Source organism: Vombatus ursinus, unplaced genomic scaffold (assembly GCF_900497805.2).
Source record: "Vombatus ursinus unplaced genomic scaffold, bare-nosed wombat genome assembly UNPS02014946.1, whole genome shotgun sequence".
Classification (NCBI taxonomy): Eukaryota; Metazoa; Chordata; class Mammalia; order Diprotodontia; family Vombatidae; genus Vombatus; species Vombatus ursinus.
Window position 1 is genome coordinate 2,427,066 of NW_020954724.1, and position 13,849 is coordinate 2,440,914.

The 13,849-nt window shown below is 36.4% G+C and overlaps 1 protein-coding gene across 6 annotated transcripts in view; it reads left to right on the forward strand.

Moving 5' to 3' along the window:
- Window positions 1–13,849, forward strand: part of CFTR (cystic fibrosis transmembrane conductance regulator) — a 233,898-nt gene that overhangs the window by 177,951 nt on the left and 42,098 nt on the right. The window lies entirely within an intron of this gene.

Consider the following 13,849-nt stretch of genomic DNA (forward strand, 5'->3'; position numbering starts at 1 on the left):
CCAAACCCACTTGTTTGTCAAACTTTCTTGATGGAGATGTTATATATGCTTGTGCAACGGTCTCTATTCAAGATTAGAATTTCCCTAGTTTTTCAAAAAGTTAAAGTCTTCCACCGTTTCATAAGGAGCAGAGAGCGGAATCCTGATCTGTATGGGGGGGGGCGGGAAGAGAAAAGTTAGATAGCGTGTTTTAGTGCAGAGAGTCCTGGCCTTGGAGTCAAGAAGGCCTGGATTCAGAACCTGCTTCTAACACTTAGCAGATGTGGGCTAGACTGTGGGCAAACCACTTAATCCCTGCCCCCCCCCAAGGCTAGTTTCCCATCTATGAAATGATATCTGTAGCATATACCTCTTAGGGTTATTGTGGGGCTCATAAACAGTATTGTATATAAAGTGTTTGGTAAACCTCAAGACATGAGTGACTCAGCCATCATTATTAGAGAAAACTCATTCTCATCTTGTTTGATGATATTCCCATAGAAATGGTCCTAGGATAAATTTATCTCCTCCTATTATTCTTTTATATTTACTACTTGGCAGACTCATGTGCAGGTGTATAAGATAGTTGCTTCAAAGAGTATTAAGATGCAAACTCACCTTTTGTAGACTCACTGAAAGTATGTTTGATCCAATGCCAGTAGGAGACAGGATGACTGGGATGATAGGTACCTGATACTATTCTCACATTATTTTGATTTGTTCTGCTACATCTCTGAATTTTGAAAGCTTTACATCCCAAGCAATTTAGAGATTGAGAGTATTTGGTATATTGTTGTTATTCAGTTGTTTCAGTCATGTCTGATTCTTTATGACCCCATTTGGGGTTTTCTTGGTAAAGAAAAACACTGGAGTGGTTTGCCATTTCCTTCTCCAGTTCATTTTACAGGTGAGGAAACTGAGGCAAGCTATTAAAGATGATAGTTCTTAAGTTTTTTCTATGGATCAATGATATGTTTGGGTGATTGTGGGCAGCACTATGATCTGTGATAATGCTCTCATTCCAATATAGTTTTGTAAAATATTTCAAGATCTGTAATTGTGGAATGAGTATTTGTTGTTTATCAGTCCATAAAACATAGTGAGCTTCTGATATGCGATTGCAACTACCAGATTCTGTCTGCTAGTTACTTAGTAGGTGCTAAATTATTGCAGTCTGCCTGAATGTATTACAGTTTCCTCTATTTCATTGAATAATCCACATTGATCTACATCCACATCCCCAAGTGTGCTTTCTGCTGCTGATGACTTGGTCCTGAATTATCCCATCATAAATCTCTGTTTCCATAAATAAATCCACATAACTTAGCCATTTGTTTGATGTTTCTTTGTCAACGTATTGTTATTTTGGTTCTTGTACCTGATTCTGTTCTTGGCTCTTAGCTAGTTTTTAGCCTCTTTACAGAGTCAAATCATTTTCAGTGACATTCAGTAAATCTAATTGAATGTATCTATTATCAGCTTTTGCTATTTGCTTAAGTCACTTCTTCTTGCTCAAAAAGTACTTCGGTAGAGTTTCAACCTCTTTATTGCGTGCTCTGAAAATGTCTCTAAGTCTTTTTCTTCCATTTGGGTAAGGAAGTACTAATGTAAGGTTATCAGGATACTTTTAAAATCTGTTATGTTTATTTTACAGTTCCAAAAGTATCCATTAAGTCTGACATTGCCTATATATTGCTTCAAATATCCTACTAAGTTTATGTTTTAGGATGGCAATAACTCAATATATTTTGCCACAGCTTTCTCCTTGATAGCTTAAAGCTCTGTGGCTTGTCTGTAGGAAATTAAGGTTTCATTATTGGACATAATTTCTGAAAATTGTATTCAATGAAGATTTCCAATGGTATCTGGTTCTTGAGATTTCAGGAGCCTCAGTTACATTTCTAGTGTTATCTGATCTAAATTGAGGCATAAAATTATTACTCTAGCTATGATGATGATGATGATAATGATTATCTTAGTAGCTTTTGCATCATATATTTAGATACTACATAACAAAACAGAACGTCTTTCCATATTTCTATCTAAATTTTTTCTTTTATACTCAGTTCTCTGAAGGAAAAAAAGACACATTTTATCTACATTTTCTTCCTTTATAAAGTCAATGAAAAACAAAAAAAGTAGTAACCATGCATCATACCTCTAACATCTTAATTTAACAACTATGATAACAGTGGCAAAAAATAAAATGTTTGCTTCCGTTATATTAAAGATGTTTATAGATAAAACTTTATATTACCTTAGGCTGACTGATTTCAACAAACCTTGTTGAATTTTGATAACACTAAATATAAAAGTATTACCATATTTAAAAATACATACTTTCTGCTTCTGGCTTTCCTGTAAGCATTGTGAATACTTGACTTAATCTTACTGTCATAATTCTCCCCATAGCTTCAAGTTCACGAGGATACTTAATGATTGTTATTTGATGTTCATCATATAGAGGTAATAGAATAATAGTTAAGTAATTAATATTCTGTCTTCGGCATTATTGACCAAGATCTTGGGGAAAAAAAGGTAGAAGTTATACCTATACTCTTAATTTCCTATAAAAAAAAAGATGACTTCAACCTTTGGTGGTGGGAAGTAATTTGAATATAACTTTCTAATATTAAATCTAATTCTTCCAAATATGAGAAGATAAAACCCATGAATGAAGGGAGACCAGGGAGCTTTACTTTAGAGTAGTCTATTGACTAGCTCTCTTTCTCTCAAATCTAAAGAGGGTTTGCTGTGCTACAATTAAATACTATTAATACTGTTAAATACTATTACTATGCTATTAATGTTATTAAAAGATTGTTTTCTTTTTCAAAATATGGACAATATTGCTTTACCTTAATGCTTAACCCTGAGTCTATTTCATGGAGCTGGATTTTAAAAGAAACTGTCACAATGAGGTTGTTCTGATACATCTAGTAATGAATGAGATCCATGGCTGATCTGCCTCCAATTCCAGGCTTGGAATTGCCATTCATTCATAGACCCATTGTTTTGGTACAGCAGTGCCTGCAAATAGAAAGATTTTTAATACGAATTAAGGGGTGTTGGTGTGCTTTACTTTTCAATACATTTTATTTGCATTAAACCAGAGGGTATCCAAGCATTGAACTTTCATTTACTTGTGATTGCTTCTCTCAGCATTTCTGTTGCAGTGGAGATGACTATAAAGATTCTTCATAAAAAGAGCTCTGAGCTTAGAGTCTGGTCAGACCTAATGTTCAAATCCCGCCTCTGACACTTACTAGTTATGTGGCTTTGGGCAAGTCACTCAACCTTTCTGAGCATCTGCTTCCTAATTTGTAAATTGTAAAATAGGGATGATGATACTTGCATCTGCCTTACTTCATGAGTTGTTATGAGGAAAACACATTGTACATACATATATATATATATATATATACACATACATATATGAAACATTTTTATGTGAAACTACTTTTAAACCTTAAATGTAAGTTATTGTTATCATAATCAGAGGCACTTAGGTGGCACAGTGGATAGAGTTCTAGACCTGGAATTGGGAAGACCTGAGTTCAAATCCAGCCTCAGATACTTATGATGGACATATGTTGATCAATATGTAGATTAGAGACCATTAGTAAATGTCTGTACTTTGGAAATTCAGGAATGGTCTTTTTTCTCAATAGTATTGGCTTAAAGGATTTTTTGGGTACAAATTAAAATTTTAACTCCTCTATGTAACTTTCATATCAAGCTTGCCAATTCTGGTTGCCTGTCTAGGACAAGTTAATGAGTTATAGCACAGGGTATCTCCCTGTTGTTCAGAAGCATTCATATCCCGCCCTACACTGTTGTATCATTTTCTCATTTAGTTTTATTATGTGGGTACTTACATATGAGATACTGTGTTAGGTACTGGGCATAGGTGGATAACTATGTCACTGACCTTGCTATCAGGGAGTTTGCAGTTTAATAGAGAAGAAAGTCATATATCCGAATCACTGTAAGTCAAAGGACAACATAATAATTCAATTTGACTAAGTTCAGTAAACATTCCTTAAATGCTTACTATATGCCAGTCATTGTGCTAGATGCTGATGACTCAAATACCAAAATGAAACAATTTTCACCCTTAAGAAGTTTATATTCTACTGGGGAAAGCAGCATATATATACAGATAAAAAAATAAATATTTTCAAAGTACAAAATAATTTTGAGATGGGGAGAAAGTATAAACAACTGTCTTCTCTTGAAGGAAATAATAAACTCTTAGGAGAAATACAGGCAAAGCACTAGGAGTAAATAGAAGAGAAAGAATTTATCTTTCGCTAAAGAGGGCAAGGAAGATTTTAAGGAAGAGATAGGACTTTAGTTGAGCCTTGAAGGTTGGGAAGAACTTCAAAAGGCAGAGATAGAGACAGGGTACAAGCAAAAGTATAGGGATAAATTAGGCAAATTAAAAATAGGGGATGAAGAATGATTCATTTTGACTGCAAATATGGAATACACAAATGGAAGAAGAGTGAGATAAGGCTGGAACGATGAATTGGAGGCAAATTAGAAGGACCTTGAATATCATTTTCAGGAACTTATGTTTTATTTGGGAGTCAGTGGGAAGTCAGGGAAAGATTTTGAGCAGGTGAATGACATACCCACATTTATTTACTATGTAGATGATGTTATGAAGAATGGGGGCAAAGAGAAAGTATAAACTAAAAATACCTGCTAGGAAACAATTCATAGATTTAGAAATGGAAGAGGCCATTCAGTTCAACCCCCTCATATTACAGGTCAGGGAAGCAAGGCAGTGGATAAGTAATTTTCCCAGAATCACATAGCTTTGTGAATTTATCAGGCAGTATTTGAAATTACTTCTTCCTGACACCAAACAGCACTTGATCCACTGTATCACCAAGCTGCCTTATTACCACAGTCCAGGTAAGAAGAGATTGGGGCTTCACATAGGGTGATTGCAATGAAAGTGCAAAGAGAAAATGAATTCTAGAGAAATAGCAGAAGCATAATGCCTCGGCAGTAATCACAGGACTTGGCAATGGAATGAAGGTGGGTAGTAAGGGAGAAGGAAGAGTCAAAGATACCTCTGTAGTCATGAACCTAAAAGGTTGGATTGATGAAAAAGAGAAGTTAGGGGGAGTGGCAAGTTTGAATAGAGATGATGAACTCATCAGCAGTGGAGTTGCTTAAACTTACACGTTGAGTTTAAGGGGTCACTGGATCATATACAGTATGTTTTTGGAAATATACAGTATGATTTTGGAAATTTGGAACTAGAGCACTAGGAAAAGGCTGAGGTTGTGGATATATAACAACAACAGTGATAATACAAACAAAATAGGCATTTATGTAGCAATTTAAGGTCTTCAAAATGTTTTACAAACATTATTTCATTTGATCCTCACAATGACTTTGTGAGGCAGATACTATAGGTAATATTGCCCCTTTACAAATGAGGAAAATGAGGTAAGTGATGTTCATGGCCAAACAGTAAATATCAGAGGTCAGAGTCAAATTAGATTTGGATTTATGTATAGAGTTCGTAATTGAATAGGTTCATAGGATTCAGAGCTAGACAAGTCCTTGGAGATCATCTCCTCCAACTCTCTCATTTTACAGATCATAAACCTGAGTTCCAAAGATGTTAAGTGACTTGTCCAAGGTCACACAGATAAATAATAGAGTTAGCATTGGAACTGAGATAGTTTCCACTCCAAATACAGTGTTCTTTCCACTATACTACGCTGCCTGCCATCTAAAGAAATAGATAAAATCTCCAAGAGGGATAATGTAAAGACATTATTTTGGGTGACATACATGTTTTAAAGGGATGGAGGAGGACAAGGAATCAGCAAGAACACAGTACTGAAGCAGTCAGAGAGGAAGGATGAAAACTCTGAGTGTACAGTGTTGTATAACAACATGAGGTAGCTAGGTAGTCCTATGGATAGAACAGAAGACTTGGAATCAAAAAGACCTGAATTCAGATCCAGACTGAGCCATTTACTAGCTGTGTAGACCTGAGCAAGTCACTTAATTTCTGTCTCAGTTTTCTCCTCTGCAAAATGGAGAGTATAATAGCGCTTACCTCCTTGTGTTGTTGTGAGGATCAAATGAGATGACATTTGCAAAGCAATTTTCAAACCTTAAAGCACTCTGTAAATGGTAGTTATTATTATTATTATACCCAAGGGGTTAAGAGGTATAAAGAATAAGAAAGTGATCAATGATGTCAAATGATGCCGAGAAGTTAAGAAGAATTGAAAATTATAAAGGGATCATTGTATTCTGTAGTGAGGATACTATTAGCGATCTTAGAACATTTTTAGTAGAATGTTGGAGATATTAAATCAGATTATAAGAGACTGAGCAAATGAGTGAGTGAAATGAAATGAAGGCAGTGAAAGTGGACTTTTTGTAAAAGGAAGTTTTGACACTGAGGGGATAGAATGACAACTTTATAAGTTAAGGCTCAGGGTAAGAAGCCAGAACATGTGATGAGATGGAAGATGTATTAGATAATTTGATCTCAATTTGTAGGGGCAGGATTTGACATTTCTGTAGTGTTTTAAAGTTTGTGAAGCACTTTATATAAATGATTTCTCATCCTCCTAATAAACCTGTACAGTATCAGGGGTGGGGGAACCTGCGGCCTTGAGGCCACATGTGGCCTTCTAGGTCCCTGGGTGCAGCCTTTTGAGTCCAAGTTTTACAGAACAAATCCTTTTGTTAAGGGGATTTGTTCTGTGAAGTTTGGATTCAGTCAAAGGGCCCCACTTGAGGACCTAAGTGGCCACATGTGGCCTTGAAGCCAAGGTTCCCCACCCCTGTGCTAGAGTATTATGATCATTCCTTCTTGACAGTTGAGGTAAGAAAGCTGGAAATCAAAGAGGTAAAGTTAATTACTTGTGGTCATACAATTAGAAAGTGTAAGTAGTCAGATTTGAATTCAGGCTCTCCGGACTCCAAATCCAGTTTCCATTCTGTCCTGCTGCCTCTCAATCTCCAAAAAAATAAACCAGACTAAAGGAGTTTGTATATATTTCAGAAAGGCACAGGTGGATTGGAGCCTTCATTTCTAGAAACAACAAATCAATTTCCACATTGGCTCTGTTTACACAATACTGCACTAGGAGAAGGAGGACTAAGAAAGGGTCATTGTACTTAGTGATGATGATATCATTAGTGATCTGGTTGAGAACATTTTCAGTAGAATGTTGAGGGCATGACCCAGATTACAACTTGATATCAATAAATCAACAATAAACAAGCATTTGTTAAGTGCCTTCTTTGTGCCAAGTGTATAGGCATGTAGTAAAGTTTTAAGAGATTTGGTTTCCAAATCATATCTGTCAAGGCTTTATCTGGAAACATTTAATTTAACTATATAATGTTAATCTCAGTTAAGAACATTCTGTATTTTTTCACTATAGTCGCTTTAACTAAAATCTTAAATTGTTGAATTTCATTTTTAGAGTGTTTCAATACAAGACTGGTTTATACTCTATTCCCCCCCCCCAATAGAAAATAGAAGCTATTTCTGTTTGACAATTCCACAATAGGTATAAACAAGTCTCAGGGGACCCACTAATGATTTTATGCTACAATAGAAACTTCCTTGAAGTCCATCCTCTTCTGTGTTTTGGCTTCTACTAATGACATTCTCTTTAGAATCTGCCTGTATTCATGCTAAAATGAAACTGACCAGAATTCTGATTTTCCTGGCTCTGTCTTTGTCCTTTCCATATGCATCCCATTCATAAAGACTATTTCCAGTGTGGTTTTCCTGCTACCAGTCATGTGGATTTCTTTTTCTACAGATATTGAATGATGAGAAGCAGTATGGTATAATAGAAATAGCACTAGATTTGTAGTCAAGATAGTACAGGGTTTGACTTATACCTCTAATGCTTACTAACTGTGATCATTGGAAATTCATTTAACCTCAGACTCAGTTTCCTCTACAGTAAAATAGGAACAATAATGCCTGTAGAACTTCACTCTCAGGGTTGTGGTTAGAAACAACTGAAATCACGTAGATGATAAAAACTTTACAAGCCTTAAAGTGCTACTTAAATGTCTCCTGTTGTCCTTATCTATGAGATGGACTTTTTGTTGTGGAACAGATAACTGGTTCGCTTCCTTTTCCAAACTGCAGTTGAGATAAATTTCTGATTTCAGTAGGACTGGGCAGTTTACACACACTTCTGATTTTGGCAGTCCATTCTGACGCAGGATTCTGAGAGCATACCCTTGGACTACTGCAATAATGACTCATAGAAATGAAATTTACTAGAAAATCTCTTTATTTGTTATAAAACTAAAATTTTATATAATTCTGTCCTTCAATATTTATGTTTCATTAAAAGTGAATTTTACTGTATATCATTGGTTAAGCATTTGAATTATAATAAGTTAAATTCTATCACAGATTTCTTTATTTTTTCAGCTATTTTGCCAGTGAAACCAACTTCTATTAGAATGTGAACTTAGTATGAGTTTAATTCTTCTCTCTTGTCATCAAGCATTTGCATACTTTGAAAATATTCATATATTCAAATATATACCTCAGCATCAAACAATTTCAGAGTGGGAGGGAAGAATGCTGGAAACAATATAAGACATCCCTTTCATTTTATAGATGGGGGCAGTTAGGTGGGCACAGTGGCTTGAGTGCCAGGCCTGCAGTCAAGAAGGCTCATCTTCCTGAGTGAGTTCAATTCTGACCTCAGAAACTTACTAGCTATGTGACCTGGGTAATTCACTTAACCCTGTTTGCCTCATTTTCCTCATCTGTAAAATGAGCTGGAGAAGGAAAAGGCAAACCACTCCAGTATCTTTGCCAAGAAAACCCCAAATGGGGTCCTGGAGAATCAAACACAATTGAAAAGCAATTGAAACATTTTATAGGTGAAGAAACTGAGGCTCAAAAAGGTTAAGTGACTTGTCTGAGGTTACACAGCTTGTCAGGAAAAAAAGAAACTAGAACTCTAGTTAGATAGCTCCTCCGGCAATTGCTTTCATGAGTGAATGTCTTATTACATACCATATTCACAAGCAATGGAATTAATTATACATCAAATTGCATTGTAAAATCCTCTTTAAAAAAAGGGAGAAGGAACTCCCTTTATCTCAAAAGTATTTAATTTGACATTTATAACAAAACTCCATAACAGCAAAAGAAATCCCTTTAAGACAAAGCAGTCACTTGGATTGCATACTAACAAAATTTGACCTTTATTAGCACTAAATCCAGGCAGCTAGATGGCCAACGGCCAGGCCTGGAGTCAGGAACACTCATCTTCCTGAGTTCAAATCCAGCCTTAGATATTTACTAGCTGTGTGTCCTAGGAAATCACTTAACCCTGTTTGCCCCAGTTTCCTCATCTATAAAATGAGCTGGAGAAGGAAATGGAAAACCATTCCAGTATCTTTGTCAGGAAAACCCCGAAAATGATTGTGATGGAATACTATTGTGTTTTAAGAAATGATGAGCAGGATGCTCTCAGAAAAACACAGAAAAACTTACACGAACTGACGCAAAGTGAAATGAGCAGAACCAGGAGAACATTGTACACAGTATCAGCAATATTGTATGATGATCTTCTATGAATAACTTAGCTATTCTCAGCAATACAATGATCCAAGACAATTCTGTAGGACTTATGAGAGCTGCTGTCCATCTCCAGAGAAAACTGGTAGAGCCTGAATGGAGAGCAAAGATACTTTTTCTTTATTTTTCTTGTGTTGTTTTTTTTTTTGGTCTTTGTTTACTTTCACAGAATGACTTACATGGAAATGTGTTTTGCATGACTAACTATTATAACCTATGTGAAATTGCTTGCCATCTCAGTGGGGTGGGGGAGACAGGGAGAGAATTTGGAACTAAAAATTTGAAAAAAAAAAGAATACTAAAGTTGTTTTAACTTAATTGGGAAAAAATAAAATGTTAAACAAAAAAAGAATGATAAGAAAATATTGACACATAAATATCATGCACAAACTTTTCCTGTATTTAATTCAATGTTCTCATTTCTTAGAATCCAGCTTTTCACAGTATTTTATTTACTTTCTGAAAGTCTCTCTCCACACTTTATAATCTTTTGTTTTTTCAGGCTCTGTCCCAAATTATAATACACGGGTTAAGTCTAAATGTACATGTTGACACTTTTATATATTGCCTTTCTTTTCTTTCATCTATCCCTTATTGATTGTGATCATTCAGTGTCTCTCTTCTGAAGTTACTTTAAGACATTTTCACTTCTCTGTCCCCTTTCTGAAGATATGTTATGGTCTTGGGTTTTAGCACATAAATAAGGCCATTTACATGTGTATGTTGTGCTGTTATACAATCTATGGAAAACATCAATATTTGCATTTGAACTCATTATTTTTTAAAAAGCCAATTTCTATTGTTTGAATGCCAAAGTGAAATATGCAGTTTTTCATTTCCCCACCAACTAGCATGAGGTGTTTTGTATGCCTTTGTCATTTACTTAGTTACATGATTCTATTTACTTCTTTCCTGCTGTGCGTGCTACCTCCAACCTTTTTCTTTTTCTCTACCAGTGCCAGCATCACTCACTGATATACTTGCTAGAGTGTTAGATGCAATACAGCTCTGGATTTTTTTTTCCTTTCAGTATGTTCAGAGTAGATGGTGACATTACTATACCCCTAAGGTTAGGTTCACACATCCTTCGTATAACTGAGGAAGTCAGATAAATTAGCTTTTTTTTTTTACCTTGCCAAATAGTTTGACATGATTTCACAATCATAGAGGGCTGAAGCTAAAACTTGGAGCAAGCCAGGGTCACTCATTTGTAACATGATTTTAGTGCCATAACTCATGGTTACTGAAGTTGGACAACTTTTGCTTAGGGGAAAAAAGTTCCTTGGATCTTTCCCATGGACATATATTCTAGGTTATTGCATGAGAAAAGCATTCTCCTCCCTCCCCCATACCCTCCAGGAAAAGCTTTGAAATAAGGCAAGTTTCTATTTGAAACTTTCCATCCTTCCCTGGAAGTTTCCCTTTTTATTCACCAGATACCTACCTTTCTTCCCTCCACCCTCCAAGGTGTTTATCCTGTCTCATTATTTCAGCTAATTTCTAGGTAAGGTATTAATTGATAATTAATATCACAAATGAATATACTTCATAATTCCCTACCCATACCCCCAGAGTATTTACATTTTAAAAACTATAAAGGTATAATATCTAGAAGGAGTTTTAACATTTGAGTACAAGGATTCTTGTTTGAAGCCTCTTCCAATCTTAATATGTATGCAGTTGGTTACCTACTTGTTCTGTTGGTGAGGCTGAGATAATGGGTTAAGTCATCTGAACCTTGTTAATTCTGTATAAGCAATATAGTTTATTATGTGGTGGATAGTTTGAGGGATATTAAAAATATTAAGTGATTTGACAATATAACACATTTTATGCCACCTAAAGGAATTTCTAATTATATCAAGGAATTTTTAAAAATACCTTTTATATCCTATTGGGGATGAAGTATTGGGAGGGTGAGGAAGAAAGCTTCATACCTTTCCATAAGTGGCACAAAGCATGCATTTATTATTTTTCCAAAACTATTAATCCACCTATTTGCTTTGTTTATTAACAAAGTTCTGCCTTTGATGCATACTGGCTGTGTTACCCTGGACAAGTCACTTAACTTCAAAAAAAACCTCTCATTTGATCCTTCCATCCCCACTATCTATTATCATATATCTCTTCTGCCGTTTGTGGCTAAACTACTTGAAAAGGCCCTTTACATTAGGTGCCTTCACTTTCTTTCCTATCACTCTCTTCTTAACCACTTACAATTTATCATTCCACTGATGCTGAGTTCTCCAGAATTATCAATGATCTTTTAATTGCCAAGTCCAGTGATCTTTTCTCTATCCTCATCCTTTTCAACTTCTCTGCAGCCTTTAACACTGTTGATCACTCTTTCCTCCTTGATAATCTCTTCTCTCTAGGTTTTCAGGACACCACTCTCTCCTGATTCTCTTCCTGCTTAACTGACCACTTCTCAGTCTCCTTTGCTGGATTCTCATCCAGGTCACACCCTCTAACTATAGGTGTCTTACAAGGTTCTGCTCTGGCCCATCTTCTCTTCTCTCTCTATGCTACTTCACTGGATGATCTCATCAGCTCCTGGGGATTTAGTTACCCTCTCTGCTGATGATTCTCAAATCTACCCATCCTTCCCCAGTCTCTCTGCTGACCTCCATTCTCACATCTCCAACTGCCTTTCAAATATCTCAAACTGGATATCCAGTAGACATCTTAAGCTAAACATGTCCACAACAGAACTCATTATCTTTCCCTTTAAACTCTCTTCCACCACCTTCCTTATTACTGTCAAGGGCAACTCTATCCTCCTAGTCTCTCAAGCTTTAAGCTTATGTGTCATCCTCAACGCCTCACTATCTGTCACCCAACATAGCCAATCTGTTGCTAAGGAAGGCCTGAGGATTTCACATTTGTAATATCTCTTGAATATGTCCCCTTTTTTCTTCTGATACAGCCAACACTTTAGTCTAGGCCCTCCCCTCCTGATGCCTGGACTCTTGTAATAGCCTGCTGGTGGGTCTGCCTTCCTCTAGTCTCTCCTCGCTCCAATCCATCCTCTATTCAGCTACCAAAGTGATTTTTCAAAGCAAAAGTCTGACTAGGTCACCCTATTACTCAGTCCAATGACTAGGTCACTGGAAGGCAAACACTTCCAGGATCAAGTGCAAAATCCTCTGTTTGGTATTCACATCCATTCATAACCAGGCTCCCTCCTACCTTTTCTGTCTTCTTAAACCTTACTCTCTGCCATGTCTTCTTGGATCCAGTGACAAGGACCTCTTTGCTGTTTCATGAACAAGACCTTCTATCTCTCAGCTCTGGGCATTTCCTCTGATTGCCCTCCCACCCCATCACCAAAGTGCAATCCCTCCTCATTTCCACCTACTGCCTTCTCCAGCTTCTTCTAAGTCCAACTAAAATTCCATTTTCTGCAGGAAGCCTTTCCCAACACATCTCAATTCTAGTGCCTTCCCTCACTTAGTTATTTTCTATTTATCCTATATGTAGCTTGTTTATACCTATTTGCTTGTTGTCTCCCCCTCCTCACACACACCCATTAGACTATAAACTCCTTCAGGGCAAGGACTGTCTTTCACCTTTTTTTGTATCCCTAGCACTTAGCACAATGCCTGGCACATAGTAGTAGGTGTTTAATAAATGTTTATTGACTGACTGACTTAACTTCTCAGAGCTTTAAGACAACTCTTTAAGAGGGAAGGTGTAGATTTCTATTAGCAGAGGCAGGTTCCTCACCTGGGAGATCCCTATACCAATAAATCACAGGCCAAGTCTCAGTCTCGATCCCAAAATCAGGTCCATATTTTCTTGCTGTGGACTCAAGAGAAACCTGCCAGAATGTCTGATCAGCCCTCCTTGGTATAGGGTAATAGTTTTTCTTTTTTTTAATACTGTGCTTCTCATGCCTAGCCTACCTTTGCAGATCCAGAACCCATTTATTTAAAAAAAGGATAAAACATGAGCTTGAAAAGACTTCAAGACTGTATTCAAAGTTCTAGCAAAAAGGTGATAAGAATCCATGTATACTGAGGATGATTTGTATTGTCAGAGTGTTTAAATGGAGGAAGTATGGCATTCTAGTTCTTTTCAGAAAGGCCTACCATTTAGTGAGCCAAGGCAGAGGAACCATGCCTACGCATAAAGGCCATACTACTTCCTTATATCTTCTAATGAAACAGTATACAAACCATCTCTTTAATTATCCTTTCAAGAAATGTGTAATCCAAATAAAATGAGAGGAGAAATACAAGCAAAAATATCAGGGAA